The following is a 14043-nucleotide window of genomic DNA, read 5'->3' on the forward strand; positions in this document are numbered from 1 at the left end:
TCCTCTTGTCTTTGTTCTTTGAGAATTTAATCATGTGTATTATAAAACATGCACCGCTACATAATCCACGTGTTGACAGTTACGCGTCACCACAAATACATTGTATCCATCGAATACAAGTGAATTTGTTTCATCTATCGATGGCGATATGAGCGTATATTATATAATCACATGGCTCCCAAGGATGTAATATCGTCAAGTCAGACGACATCTCAAACACATTGAGCTACTTGAAAATCGGTGTTTTGACAACTCCAGTGTGTAAGCGTGCGTCAGCTTCGCCTCGCTGCACAATAACGGTCACCGAGTTCACACATGTGGCCGTGTACAAATTCTTTATGTTATTACGCTATATATTAACTTTTAGCAAAATCGAATATATATTTAAAGTTCTGATCTGATTAAATAAAATTATCTCTGAAATTTACTTTGTTTGTCATGTTTATTTTACACTAAAATATTGAACTTTTTTGTCGTCGCGGATGAATAATTCTACCTTACGTGAAGCGTCATCATTCGCTGTTCAATTGAGTAAGCTCCTCCCACTTTTGACCGACTTTTATTGAATAATTACGTCACTTTCAAATGACGATTTTATTGCATAAAATATAAATAAAAAGTCGTGTGAGTGTAAATATAGGGATTGGATTTCGTTTTTATGTTAACCATGCTTGTATGGAGCAATTCCTCTAAGAATATATTCAATATGGGGCGCTAACGCGCCCCATAGAATATATTCTTAGAGGAATTGCTCCATACAAGCATGGTTAACATAAAAACGAAATCCAATCCCTATGACAATGTTAAAAAAAAGAGTCAAAGTGTATGCTTTTGTAAAGTCGAATTCGGTCAAATAAGCGCTCCTTGTAAATGCTATAAACACTAGTAAACATAATGGTATGGTTATTTTGGTGACAGAATTATGTACCGAACCCTGTGGACTCGCTAAATTAAAATGTACATTTTTTTGCATATTTTGCCAAAATTTACAAACAACACAACAATCCACAGACGACTTAACAGAAATATCTAACGTTTGGCAATACACCTACTTACTTTTTACCACTTGCGGGTAGGTATTGATTGTGACGTCATGTGTTTAAGAGCGTAACGTGATATGTTTCGAAGAAATCAACGGGAATTGCACTCACAAAATAATGACGGAACAATTGATACTTACCCACAAGGGAGCTAACTCTGTAATATGCAAAGACGGAATAGGACGCTAAGCCCAATCGACAAACAGTCGTCCAAATCCACTTTTTAAGAAGAGACATAACACTAGAGTACCACAGCTTCCCAAAACCCTTTGACATTCACACAAGTAACACATAGTATACATGGGAGGTCACTCTGCTGCTAATATAATGTTAAAGTTGTATTTCTTGTAATCATAAACTGTCTTAAAACATACAATGTTTGAATATGGATGGTTATAGATGATGGTCCAGATCCATAAAAGCACTGATATACCATTGACATAGCGGTAAATGTCGCATGAAATATCACACATTTTGAAAGAACCGCCACAGACAGTCAACGCCATGTTTTGAACTTTCGGGTAATATCAGACGAGTTGCAGCACGTGACCGACATTTGCTACACCCGTATAGATCGGAACCTCCCGAGCCGTATCACGTGGTAAATATCGGCAATACCCGTACAGATCGGAATAGATCGGACCAATCCGGATACTTCCGAGCTATTTTAAACGTGTACACGTTAAAGTGAACAGGCGGGCAAGGATGGCTGAAGTCGGTAAAATGGTGTGAATGTATCCAGGATAATTTCTTATGAAATGGAAAAATAAAATCTCTCGTCAAAATCTGTCTGCGTACAAAGAAATTACTTTAAAGTATGGAAATTCTAAAACGTCCTCCCGGCTCACTATGTCCGTGGTTACATTTCCACGCAGCCTCGCTTTCAATGCTTTCAACTTTTCTTTACTTTAATGGTCAGAACTGGGAAACTAAGCAGAACTTGACCGTCGTATTAATATGTGAGAACTTTTGGAAGGCTAATGAACGCATTTAGACTGGTTTTCTTTGCCCGACTATTCACTTTAAAGCCAAACTATACGTAACTATCAACAAAAATTCAAGTTAAATTCGACTCCGATATTGTTAGTAACTGTATTTGTAGATGTAGGTGCAATTGAGATATATCAAAGAATATTTATAATGTTTCTTAACAACTTTGGTACAGCAGTTGTTGAAAGTCGATACATGTATTAAGCATGCCTTCATTTTTAACTGGTCGCCATAGAAATTACGATTATTGCTGCACGGAAGTCGGAAAGTTCATGACCCGTTTTCGGAAGAGTTCGGACAGACGTTACGTAGTTATTGTAGTCACATGACGTTCGCGGCAACGAGGTTATAATGTCTGCTAACTTCGGCTTGTTTGACTAACTGGAACCCACCTAGCGAAGTTAAATATTTATTTGATTTTTATCAAAATATTTCGAATCATAATCGCTCATCTTGACTTCAATTTAGTCCTGTCTCTGCATGATTTACAACAGGATTTGTTTTCCACATTCTTCTAAATCATGAAAAAATAAGAAAGATACGGAAATTGGGCCTTTAAAAACAATATTTTAATTTAATTGTTTAATAACTTTGCGAAAACGAACTTTACAAAAGTCGGTAAATATCGAAAATTTAAAACTTAGAGAGGCGGAGAAAAATATGTAGAACACTTTAAATACTTTTTCTATGCCAAAAATACAAAAAGTCACAAACCATTTTCAAAACACGGGATATCTTAATTGTAAAAAAATGTCCAGGCAAGAGAGAAAAATGCAGTTTAATATGTGTATATGAACGATAGTAATCTTCTATATAGTCTAAAGAGTATGTATTAATTTGCTTCGTGTTGTTCAAGGCGCTGTCACATGAATTCATGATATTCTTGTAGCAAAATTGCTGACCAATTTTCTTTCACGAGACAAATGTAACAAATTTAACTTATAAAGTTTGAGCAAATCAATATCTTTTAATGAAAATCGGGCTCCGGGGACTGACGGTAAACGATAAACCCCATGTTTACTTAAATATGTGTTTTGCCAACATTTGATTACGGCCATCTCGTGTTGTTGTGTTGTCGCCTTGTCGTGTTGTCGCCTTGTCGAGTTGTCGCGGTCTCAAACTGCGACAACCCGAGATTTAACAGTTAAAATGTCGACTAGTCGCGTTTTCGAGCCGCGACAAGTCGACAACACGACAACACGACATGTCGACAACACGACAAGTCGACATTTCAAACACGCTAATTAGCGCGTACAGAATCTCGTGTTGTCGCGGTAAAATGTCTACTTGTCGTGTTGTCGAGTTGTCGACTTGTCGCCTTCCTGTTACACATGCGCAAACAATGGATAACACTCGCCATATTGGATTGCTAATGAAAATAATTGTGTGCATGTGTTTGTAGCTATATAATATGGTGGCATATTTCTGCCATCGAGTTAGTTTAGGTCGACTCAGTGTAACTCGACTTTGACCAGATAGTTATGTCGGCAAGTCGAGTTATAACATGACTTGTTGAGATAGTTATGTCGGCCAGTCGAGTTATAACATGACTTGTTGAGATATTTATGTAGGTAAGATGAGTTTTAACACGACACATCCTCAAAATCATATTGGAAAGTCGAGTTACACTATCACGACTGACTATCGTGGATCTCGTCGTAATAAGGTATGTCAATTTTCCAGGATGTAAGTCGACTTTCCGTGATATAAGTCGACTTGCCGACATAAATATCTCAACAAGTCATGATATAACTCGACAGGTCGACATAATTATCTCGGCAAAGTTACGTTACGTAACTCGACCTTAAATAACACGATGGCAGAAATATGCCACCATATGGTGGCATATGTCTGCCATCGATTTGCCGACTTACGACTTAATAATGTCGACATCGTTAAGACATTAAGTCGACATCATATCGATAGATGTCGACATAAACAGAAGAATATGTCGACTTACCACATGTACATGCCCACATAATGATTCCAAGATATTTATGTAGACAGTCGGTAACTCGGCGATTAATGTGTTTATGCTCGGGTGTGACACCGACTTGTCAGTTATTGATGTCGACATCTAAACTAAAAGATGTCGACATCTGGTCTTGAAAGTGGAATTCAAAGGCCACCCTTTCATAGGGCACTGTGTATATGCAGCAAAAGCCATACAGCAGAGATCTTTATACATATCTTTTTACAGAGATATTTATTTGATTTAAAGAAAAAAAAATATGATCCTGCACATCCCGGCCACGAAACTGTAGCCTGCGTGTACGTAGCTGTTAGTCCGAGCTAAGGAAGTGTACAACGAATTATTAATATATATAACCGTGGGTTGAAAATTCGTTTCAAAGCTGTGTGTGTGTTTTGTTGATTGCCATTCGTACCAAGTCCATGTAGTACATACCGTACTATACTATATTAAAAGAATGAATGAAAAAAAAAAATAAAAAAAAGATTTTTTTATGTTGTATTTTCTTGTGAATCCCGAAAAATACCAGTTACGTAATTTAAAAGCCATAAAGGTCACAGTACAGGTACACAATACACATTGGGAAACCAGCTTTACTTGTTAGCTTGGCCTGTCCATATATATATAATATACATAAATATTTACATCCCTTGATACACTTATATAAAGGCAAAACGAATTTTTGTTACGGTCTCAATGGTCAGATACAACCTTTGGGCTAAAAATCCTCCAGGGACGCGGTTTTAAACTCCCAACTCGCGATACATCTGCATCTATTTTTCGTAGTAAAAACATGCATTCTTTGTAGTCAAAAGTAGTAAAAAAAAGTCACGTGCTTGTACCACATTCATGCCATTGGCCGGAATATACAATTGTATTATGGGTAACTATAGTGATCACGTGATTTTGTGTTTACTTCCAAATATGGTGATAGTTTGCTTGCCATTTCTTCGGGGAAATTGATTTATTTGAAAATATTTAGACTCCAAAATGCTATTAACATTGCATGCATATCATTTTGACTTGCACATATGCACTGTTTTACTATAAATAATGAACTGAAATGAGTTGTAAAACTGCCATTTTCCCGTTTTGTAAATAAATGATACAATACGAATTGACCAATTCAATAGGTCTAACCGTCTAATCTAAAATCAGCGAAGATCGGCTACTCCCGGCTAAATTCGTAGAATTCTAAATTTATATTTATATATATTATTACCTGCTTTAGGGTTCAGAACATACATGTATACATATAACACAGAGAAAATAAGATCTTCTTCGAAAGGCCTAATTATGTATAAATACCAGGTCAGAGAAATCACTCTATTTGGAAGTAAACACACACCCATGTGATCACTAGTTACCCACTAATACAATTCCATATTTATTTCAGCCAATGGCATGAATGAGGTATAATCACGTGACTTGTTTTACTACGTTTTACTACAAAGAACGCGTGTTTTGTACCATTATGGGGGAAATCCTCGGCCGCGGATCGTGGTTTCATTTCCACCCGATTTGAAATTGTTAGCAATACTATCATATCATAGTTTATTTTCCATATTATTTCCAAACAAATAGTATAAGCTTCCGCATAGCCCACTTAGCTTTTTGGGAATCTAATACATACATGTATGTACACATACATTTTGTATACTAAGAAACACGGGTTTATGTGCTTACATTGTACATGGCAGCTTCCCGCCTGGTAAATTGGGACCTAGGACCTAACTCATTATGCTTCGGTAGGTTCCGTACGAAAATGTATCATTTTTTTTGTCAGAATAACTCTTCATAGATTGAAAGGTCTCAAGGCCCTCTACCAATATTGTGAATTTCATGGCCCTGGGGTCTCGGAATTTTCCCCAGGGGATAGGGTCTGTACCATAGTTTATATAGGGAAACACATTTATGAGCATTATTTGCTCAATTTTCATAGGAAACAGATGCAATTGAATCAAATACTCTTCATATATTAAAAGGTTAATTAAATGGGTATCATCACTGGCTGATTTCATGGGCCTGATAGGCCACGAATATGTGGTGCTTATATACAGTGTATGTATTTGTTTCATTCTTTATCCGAACTCGGGTGACCAATCAGAAAAAAAAACATGCATGGCTGACAGGTGGCTATGTGTTTTGTTATTCCTGCTATATAGACTTCATTTTTAGTTTTCCCATGTTATAAAACATTTCCAAGAGGAAAGAAAAAGGTAAAGAATAACAGAAATAGAGAAAAGATCCATCTTTTATTGGCATGATTTACATCAGTCAGTAGTGGGTACCAAGTTCATTAAACTTTTTAAATGTGCAACTGCAGGGGCGTAGGAAGAAAAGGGTCCTCCTGCACATTTTTCGTACTTCATTTTAGAAAATTTTGCCGCTTTGCGGCGCATTTCCTAAAAGTTCAAGCACGTAATGTTCAAACCTTTAATAATAAAAATTAAATACACATGAACTAGACTAAAAATGTCCATCAAGGGTACTATTTCAAAAATGTTTCTTAAAATATTATATTGTTTATATGTCTAAGCAAGACAATTAAATCAATTCATTATTTTTTTTAGTTAAACAACAATGTGCTGATGGTGTGAAGTCGTATGTTCAGATCGAGCAGGGTTGCATAATGATATGACGACATTCACAATTATAATTTCTAAATGCAGGTAAATGTAAATCGAAAAATTACCGCGTTAAGAACGCATTAAAATCCTCAAAATATACCGTAAAACTCATATTGGCCATTCCAAATCGTAATATTTTTCGCGGGGGGAGACCCCCGGACCCCCAGAACACCAAAGTCTCGTGCATTCGGCGCTCGCAAAATCATCAAAATCGTAATTTTTTCCGGGGGAGATCCCCACCCCCAAAACACCAAAATCTCGCGCATTCGGCGTTCGCAAAATCATCAAAATCATCAAAGTACATCGTAAAAATTATCTCAGTCTCAATGGTCAGATACAACCTTTGGGCTAAAAATCCTCCAGGGACGCGGTTTTTAAACTCCCAACTCGCGATACATCTGCATCTATTTTCGTAGTAAAAACATGCATTCTTTGTAGTCAAAAAAGTATAAAAAAAAAGTCACGTGCTTGTACCACATTCATGCCATTGGCCGGAATATACAATTGTATTATGGTGAACTATAGTGATCACGTGATTTTGTGTTTACTTCCAAATGATGGTGATAGTTTGCTTGCCATTTCTTCGGGGAAATTGATTTATTTGAAAATATTTAGACTCCAAAATGCTATTAACATTGCATGCATATCATTTTGACTTGCACATATGCACTGTTTTACTATAAATAATGAACTGAAATGAGTTGTAAAACTGCCATTTTCCCGTTTTGTAAATAAATGATACAATACGAATTGACCAATTCAATAGGTCTAACAGTCTAATCTAAAATCAGCGAAGATCGGCTACTCCCGGCTAAATTCGTAGAATTCTAAATTTATATTTATATATATTATTACCTGCTTTAGGGTTCAGAACATACATGTATACATATAACACAGAGAAAATAAGATCTTCTTCGAAAGGCCTAATTATGTATAAATACCAGGTCAGAGAAATCACTCTATTTGGAAGTAAACACACACCCATGTGATCACTAGTTACCCACTAATACAATTCCATATTTATTTCAGCCAATGGCATGAATGAGGTATAATCACGTGACTTGTTTTACTACGTTTTACTACAAAGAACGCGTGTTTTGTACCATTATGGGGGAAATCCTCGGCCGCGGATCGTGGTTTCATTTCCACCCGATTTGAAATTGTTAGCAATACTATCATATCATAGTTTATTTTCCATATTATTTCCAAACAAATAGTATAAGCTTCCGCATAGCCCACTTAGCTTTTTGGGAATCTAATACATACATGTATGTACACATACATTTTGTATACTAAGAAACACGGGTTTATGTGCTTACATTGTACATGGCAGCTTCCCGCCTGGTAAATTGGGACCTAGGACCTAACTCATTATGCTTCGGTAGGTTCCGTACGAAAATGTATCATTTTTTTTGTCAGAATAACTCTTCATAGATTGAAAGGTCTCAAGGCCCTCTACCAATATTGTGAATTTCATGGCCCTGGGGTCTCGGAATTTTCCCCAGGGGATAGGGTCTGTACCATAGTTTATATAGGGAAACACATTTATGAGCATTATTTGCTCAATTTTCATAGGAAACAGATGCAATTGAATCAAATACTCTTCATATATTAAAAGGTTAATTAAATGGGTATCATCACTGGCTGATTTCATGGGCCTGATAGGCCACGAATATGTGGTGCTTATATACAGTGTATGTATTTGTTTCATTCTTTATCCGAACTCGGTTGACCAATCAGAAAAAAAACATGCATGGCTGACAGGTGGCTATGTGTTTTGTTATTCCTGCTATATAGACTTCATTTTTAGTTTTCCCATGTTATAAAACATTTCCAAGAGGAAAGAAAAAGGTAAAGAATAACAGAAATAGAGAAAAGATCCATCTTTTATTGGCATGATTTACATCAGTCAGTAGTGGGTACCAAGTTCATTAAACTTTTTAAATGTGCAACTGCAGGGGCGTAGGAAGAAAAGGGTCCTCCTGCACATTTTTCGTACTTCATTTTAGCGGCGCATTTCCTAAAAGTTCAAGCACGTAATGTTCAAACCTTTAATAATAAAAATTAAATACACATGAACTAGACTAAAAATGTCCATCAAGGGTACTATTTCAAAAATGTTTCTTAAAATATTATATTGTTTATATGTCTAAGCAAGACAATTAAATCAATTCATTATTTTTTTTAGTTAAACAACAATGTGCTGATGGTGTGAAGTCGTATGTTCAGATCGAGCAGGGTTGCATAATGATATGACGACATTCACAATTATAATTTCTAAATGCAGGTAAATGTAAATCGAAAAATTACCGCGTTAAGAACGCATTAAAATCCTCAAAATACACCGTAAAACTCATATTGGCCATTCCAAATCGTAATATTTTTCGCGGGGGAGACCCCCGGACCCCCAGAACACCAAAGTCTCGTGCATTCGGCGCTCGCAAAATCATCAAAATCGTAATTTTTTCCGGGGGAGATCCCCACACCCCCAAAACACCAAAATCTCGCGCATTCGGCGTTCGCAAAATCATCAAAATCATCAAAGTACATCGTAAAAATTATCTCAGCCATTCTAAATCGTAATATTTTTTTTCCAGGAGAGACCCCCGGACCTCCAAACACCAAAATCTCGACCCTTCGACGCTCGCACGCCATTTTGCATATTCATTAATTTCCTGTTAGCGTCGCCATTGATATGGATGTGTACAAGGATTATATGTAATGATTAATGAGAAAAAGTATATAAAGTATATATGGTTGTTGTGTGTTGAATTAATCTCCCCCTGTGTGACCTATTGCAATTGTCTTTTGGCCGGCAACATCCAGTTTCTGTTGTAAACAATTTACAATCTTCTTAATAACCAAGAACCTCATACATGGACATGTTATTGGGCCATAGCATGCTGGGATGAAGGAATACAAAGTTTGTTCAAATCAATGATCTTGACCTATGTGCCAAGTCACAGGGCTGAGACATATTTATTTGTTTGTTTAAAAGCAAAACATTATTTATAACTGTGCATATCGGAATTCAGGTGACTGTTAGACATATATATCCTTATTGCCTTCTGCTCATTCTCAACTCTCATCCATTTGTAAACAATTCAAATTTTAACAAACTTCTCCACAACACGGTTTTTCTCATTTTACAGCAAGTACAAAAACAACAACAATCAAATTACAATCATGAACATTTTGTATTGATATTAATTTTTTGCAAATTTTCAGCAAAACAAACATGTTTCAAATTAAATTAATACACATATTTGATTAATATATTTGATCTGCATTCATTATTGAATTTAAAAAAAAATGAAAAAAATTCAAGTTTTAATCAAGGGAGATAAATCCGTTTTGAAGGATTTTCCACAAAGTGGAAAATTTAAGGTTAATCAGAGATTCACTATTTAAATCTCTGGATTAATTCACTTCCCATGCATTTTTCAACCAAAATTTAGCCTGGTACATTAACACAAATTTATTACAGATACTGTAGATGAAGTAATTGTCGAGTATATATACATGAACTTTGACATCTGCCAAATCTTCAATTTATCAATGTTTCACAATCAAAGTCTACTCTAAGCCTTCTGTTTCAAATGGTGGAAATGAAACTACGATCCGCGGAGGATTTCCCCCATAATGGTACAAAACACGCGTTCTTTGTAGTAAAACGTAGTAAAACAAGTCACGTGATTATACCTCATTCATGCCATTGGCCGAAATAAATATGGAATTGTATTAGTGGGTAACTAGTGATCACATGAGTGTGTGTTTACTTCCAAATAGAGTGATTTCTCTGATCTGATATTTATACATAATTAGGCCTTTTGAAGAAGATCTTATTTTCTCTGTGTTATATGTATATGTTCTGAACCCTAAAGCAGGTAATAATACATATAAATATAAATTTACAATTCTACGAATTTAGCCGGGAGTAGCCGATCTTCGCTGATCCTAGATTAGACGGTTAGACCTATTGAATTGGTCAATTCGCATTATATCATTTATTTACAAAACGTGGAAATGACAGTTTTATATCTCATTTCAGTTCATTATTTATAGTAAAATAATACATATGTGCAAGTCAAAATGATATGCATGCAATATTAATAACATTTTGGAGTCTAAATATTTTCAAATAAATCAATTTTTCCGAAGAAATGGCAAGCAAACTATCACCATATTTGGAAGTAAACACAAAATCACGTGATCACTAGTTACCCATAATACAATTGTATATTCCGGTCAATGGCATGAATGAGGTATAAGCACGTGACTTTTTTTACTACGTTTTTACTACAAAAAATAGATGCAGATACAATGTATATCCCGAGTTTGGAGCTAAAACCGCGTCCCGCGGGAGGATTTTTAGCCCAAAGGTTGAATCTGGCCATTAAGACCGTAACAAAAATTCGTTGTGCCTTTATTCAAGTGTATCGAGGGATGTAAATATTTATGTATACATGTATATATGGACAGGGCAAGCTAACAAGTAAAGCTGGTTTCCAAATGGGTATTGTGTATCTGTACTGTGACCTTTTTGGCTTTTAAATTACGTAACTGGTATTTTTCGTGATTCGCAAAAAAATGAAATCTTGAAAAAAATCATTGTAATATAGTATAGTACGGTATGTACCACATGGACTTGGTACGAATGCTAATCCACAAAGCACAAACACAGCTTTTAAACGAATTTTCAACCCACGGTTATATATATTAATAAATGATTATGGCCAAGAAGATGGAAATTTGTGGTACAAAGCAGAGTCCTTTTGCACTCTAACTTCCTCAGCTCGGACTAACAGTTACAATGTGTACATACACGCAGGCTACAGCTGTATGGCCGGGATGTGCAGGATCACAATTTTTAATTTTGAAATCAAATAAATAAAAACTTTTCTGAATTAACAAAATCAACGTCGAACTCTGCTGTATGGTGCCTTGCTGCATATACACAGTGCCCTATGAAAGGGTGGCCTTTGAATTCCACTTTCAAGACCAGATGTCGACATCTTTTAGTTTAGATGTCGACATTAATAACTGACAAGTCGGTGTCAGTCGACATATTCTTCTGTTTATGTCGACATCTTCCGATATGATGTCGACTTAATGCCTTAATTATGTCGACATCATTAAGTCGTAAGTCGGCAACTCGATGGCAGAAATCTGCCACCATACTATGGTACAAGAACTGACTTCAGTTTTCTATATTCAAAGATAGTGGCTATTTCATATGATTTGCGCATGTGTAACAGGAAGGCGACAAGTCGACAACTCGACAACACGACAAGTCGACAACACGACAACTCGAAAACACGACAAGTCGACATTTTACCGCGACTACACGAGATTCTGTACGCGCTAATTAGCGTGTTTGAAATGTCGACTTGTCGTCTTGTCGTGTTGTCGACTTGTCGCGGTTCGAAAACGCGACAAGTCGACATTTTTACTGTTAAATCTCGGGTTGTCGCAGTTTGAGACCGCGACAACTCGACAAGGCGACAACACGACAAGGCGACAACACAACAACACGAGATGGCCGTAATCAGCCACCATATACCTAACGACTTTTTCACGGTGAATTGATTTTGTGTTTTCATGTCACTTTCAAATGCTTTTATGATAATTTTTCTTTCAACAAGGACATAGTCATTCAGATCCCCCGCCAATGGAGATATCAAAGCTGAAGTAAGTTTGATTGTGGAGACTTATGTGTATGAAAAAAACCAGGAAAAAGGAAGTTGAGCTAAAGAAAGATGGAGTATAATTCAAGTAGAGCGGGGCTGCAATTGTTGAATCAGGTATACAGCCTTGACATTTATATTAGACTATATACACAAAGATGGGTGGAGTTTTGCAAAGTAACATTAACAATTTACCATGATATTTTCAGCAATGTTTCCACGGTAACGGAAAAAGTGCAAAAAATGAAAACCTAAAAATAGCAAAAGGCACTACTAGACCATAAACAGAAAGTGTCTATGAAGTTTCGTGGAAATATCTCTGCTGGTTTTAGAGTTATGCTCCGGAAATGAACCTGCTACAAAAATATGATATTTTCAGCAATGTTTCTATGGTTACAGAAAAAAGCACAAAAAGTGAAAACCTAAAAATAGCAAAAGGCACTACTAGACCATAAACAGAAAGTGTCTATGAAGTTTCATGTAAATATCTCTGCTGGTTTTAGAGTTGTGCTCCGGAAACAATTCTTAAACAAAAATCTGCCATTTTCAGCAATGTTTCCATGGTTACAGAAAAAAAGTACAAAAAGTGAAAACCTTAAAATAGCAAAAGGCACTACTAGACCATAAGACTAATGTGCCTATGAAGTTTCATGGAAATATCTCTGCTGGTTTTAGAGTTGTGCTCCGGAAACGAACCTGGTACAAAAATATGATATTTTCAGCAATGTTTCCATGGTTACGGAAAAAGTGCAAAAATTGAAAACCTAAAAATAGCAAAAGGCACTACTAGACCATAAGAACAATGTGTCTATGAAGTTTCATGGAAATATCTCTGCTGGTTTTAAAGTTGTGCTCCGGAAACGATTCTTACACAAAAATCTGCCATTTTCAGCAATGTTTCCATGGTTACGGAAAAATGCAAAAAAAGAAAACCTCAAAATAGCAAAAGGCACTACTAGACCATAAGACCAATGTGTGTATGAAGTTTCATGTAAATATCTCTGCTGGTTTTAGAGTTGTGCTCCGGAAACAATTCGTACGGACGGACGGACGGACGGACGGAACCCATTTGTATATCCCCCGCCAACTTCGTTGGGCGGGGGATAAAAATACTTTTTTTGTTGTTGTCAATGGTTTTAAATTTATATATCGGGAAACACCACACTAAGACACAACAGGCCTGATAAGTGTGGATAAGTCAACGACTATAGACCATTGTTTTTGACTTACTCGCTTGCTAAAACATGTATCTATTGTGTTTGAAGTACCCGATGTTTGTCGAGTATTAATTAAACAGACCGCAACAGACGATCTTCGAGCAAGTCAACACTTCAAAAATGAAAATCAAGCTGCGGGGACTGACGGCAAGCGATAGGCCTCATGTTAACTAAATATGTCTTTTCCTAACATTTTTATCATTTGACATCATCATTTTATTTAATTTTCAGTATCTGTACATTTTCGCGACCATTTCCTTTCGCGTTTTCATGTAACGACTTTTTCATGACGAATTGATTTCGCGTTTTCATACCTAACGACTTTTTCATGGCAATTTTATTTCACGTTTTCATGTCAAGCAGCCTTACACGATTTAATTCGCGTTTTCATGTCTAATAACGACTTTTTCACAGTGATTTGATTCCGCGTTTTTATATCTAACAACTTTTTCATTGTGATTTGATTTCGCTATTTACATCTATGCAACATCTCTATGGTACTTATAA

The sequence above is a fragment of the Argopecten irradians genome, chromosome 8, assembly GCF_041381155.1.
Source record: "Argopecten irradians isolate NY chromosome 8, Ai_NY, whole genome shotgun sequence".
Lineage (NCBI taxonomy): Eukaryota > Metazoa > Mollusca > Bivalvia > Pectinida > Pectinidae > Argopecten > Argopecten irradians.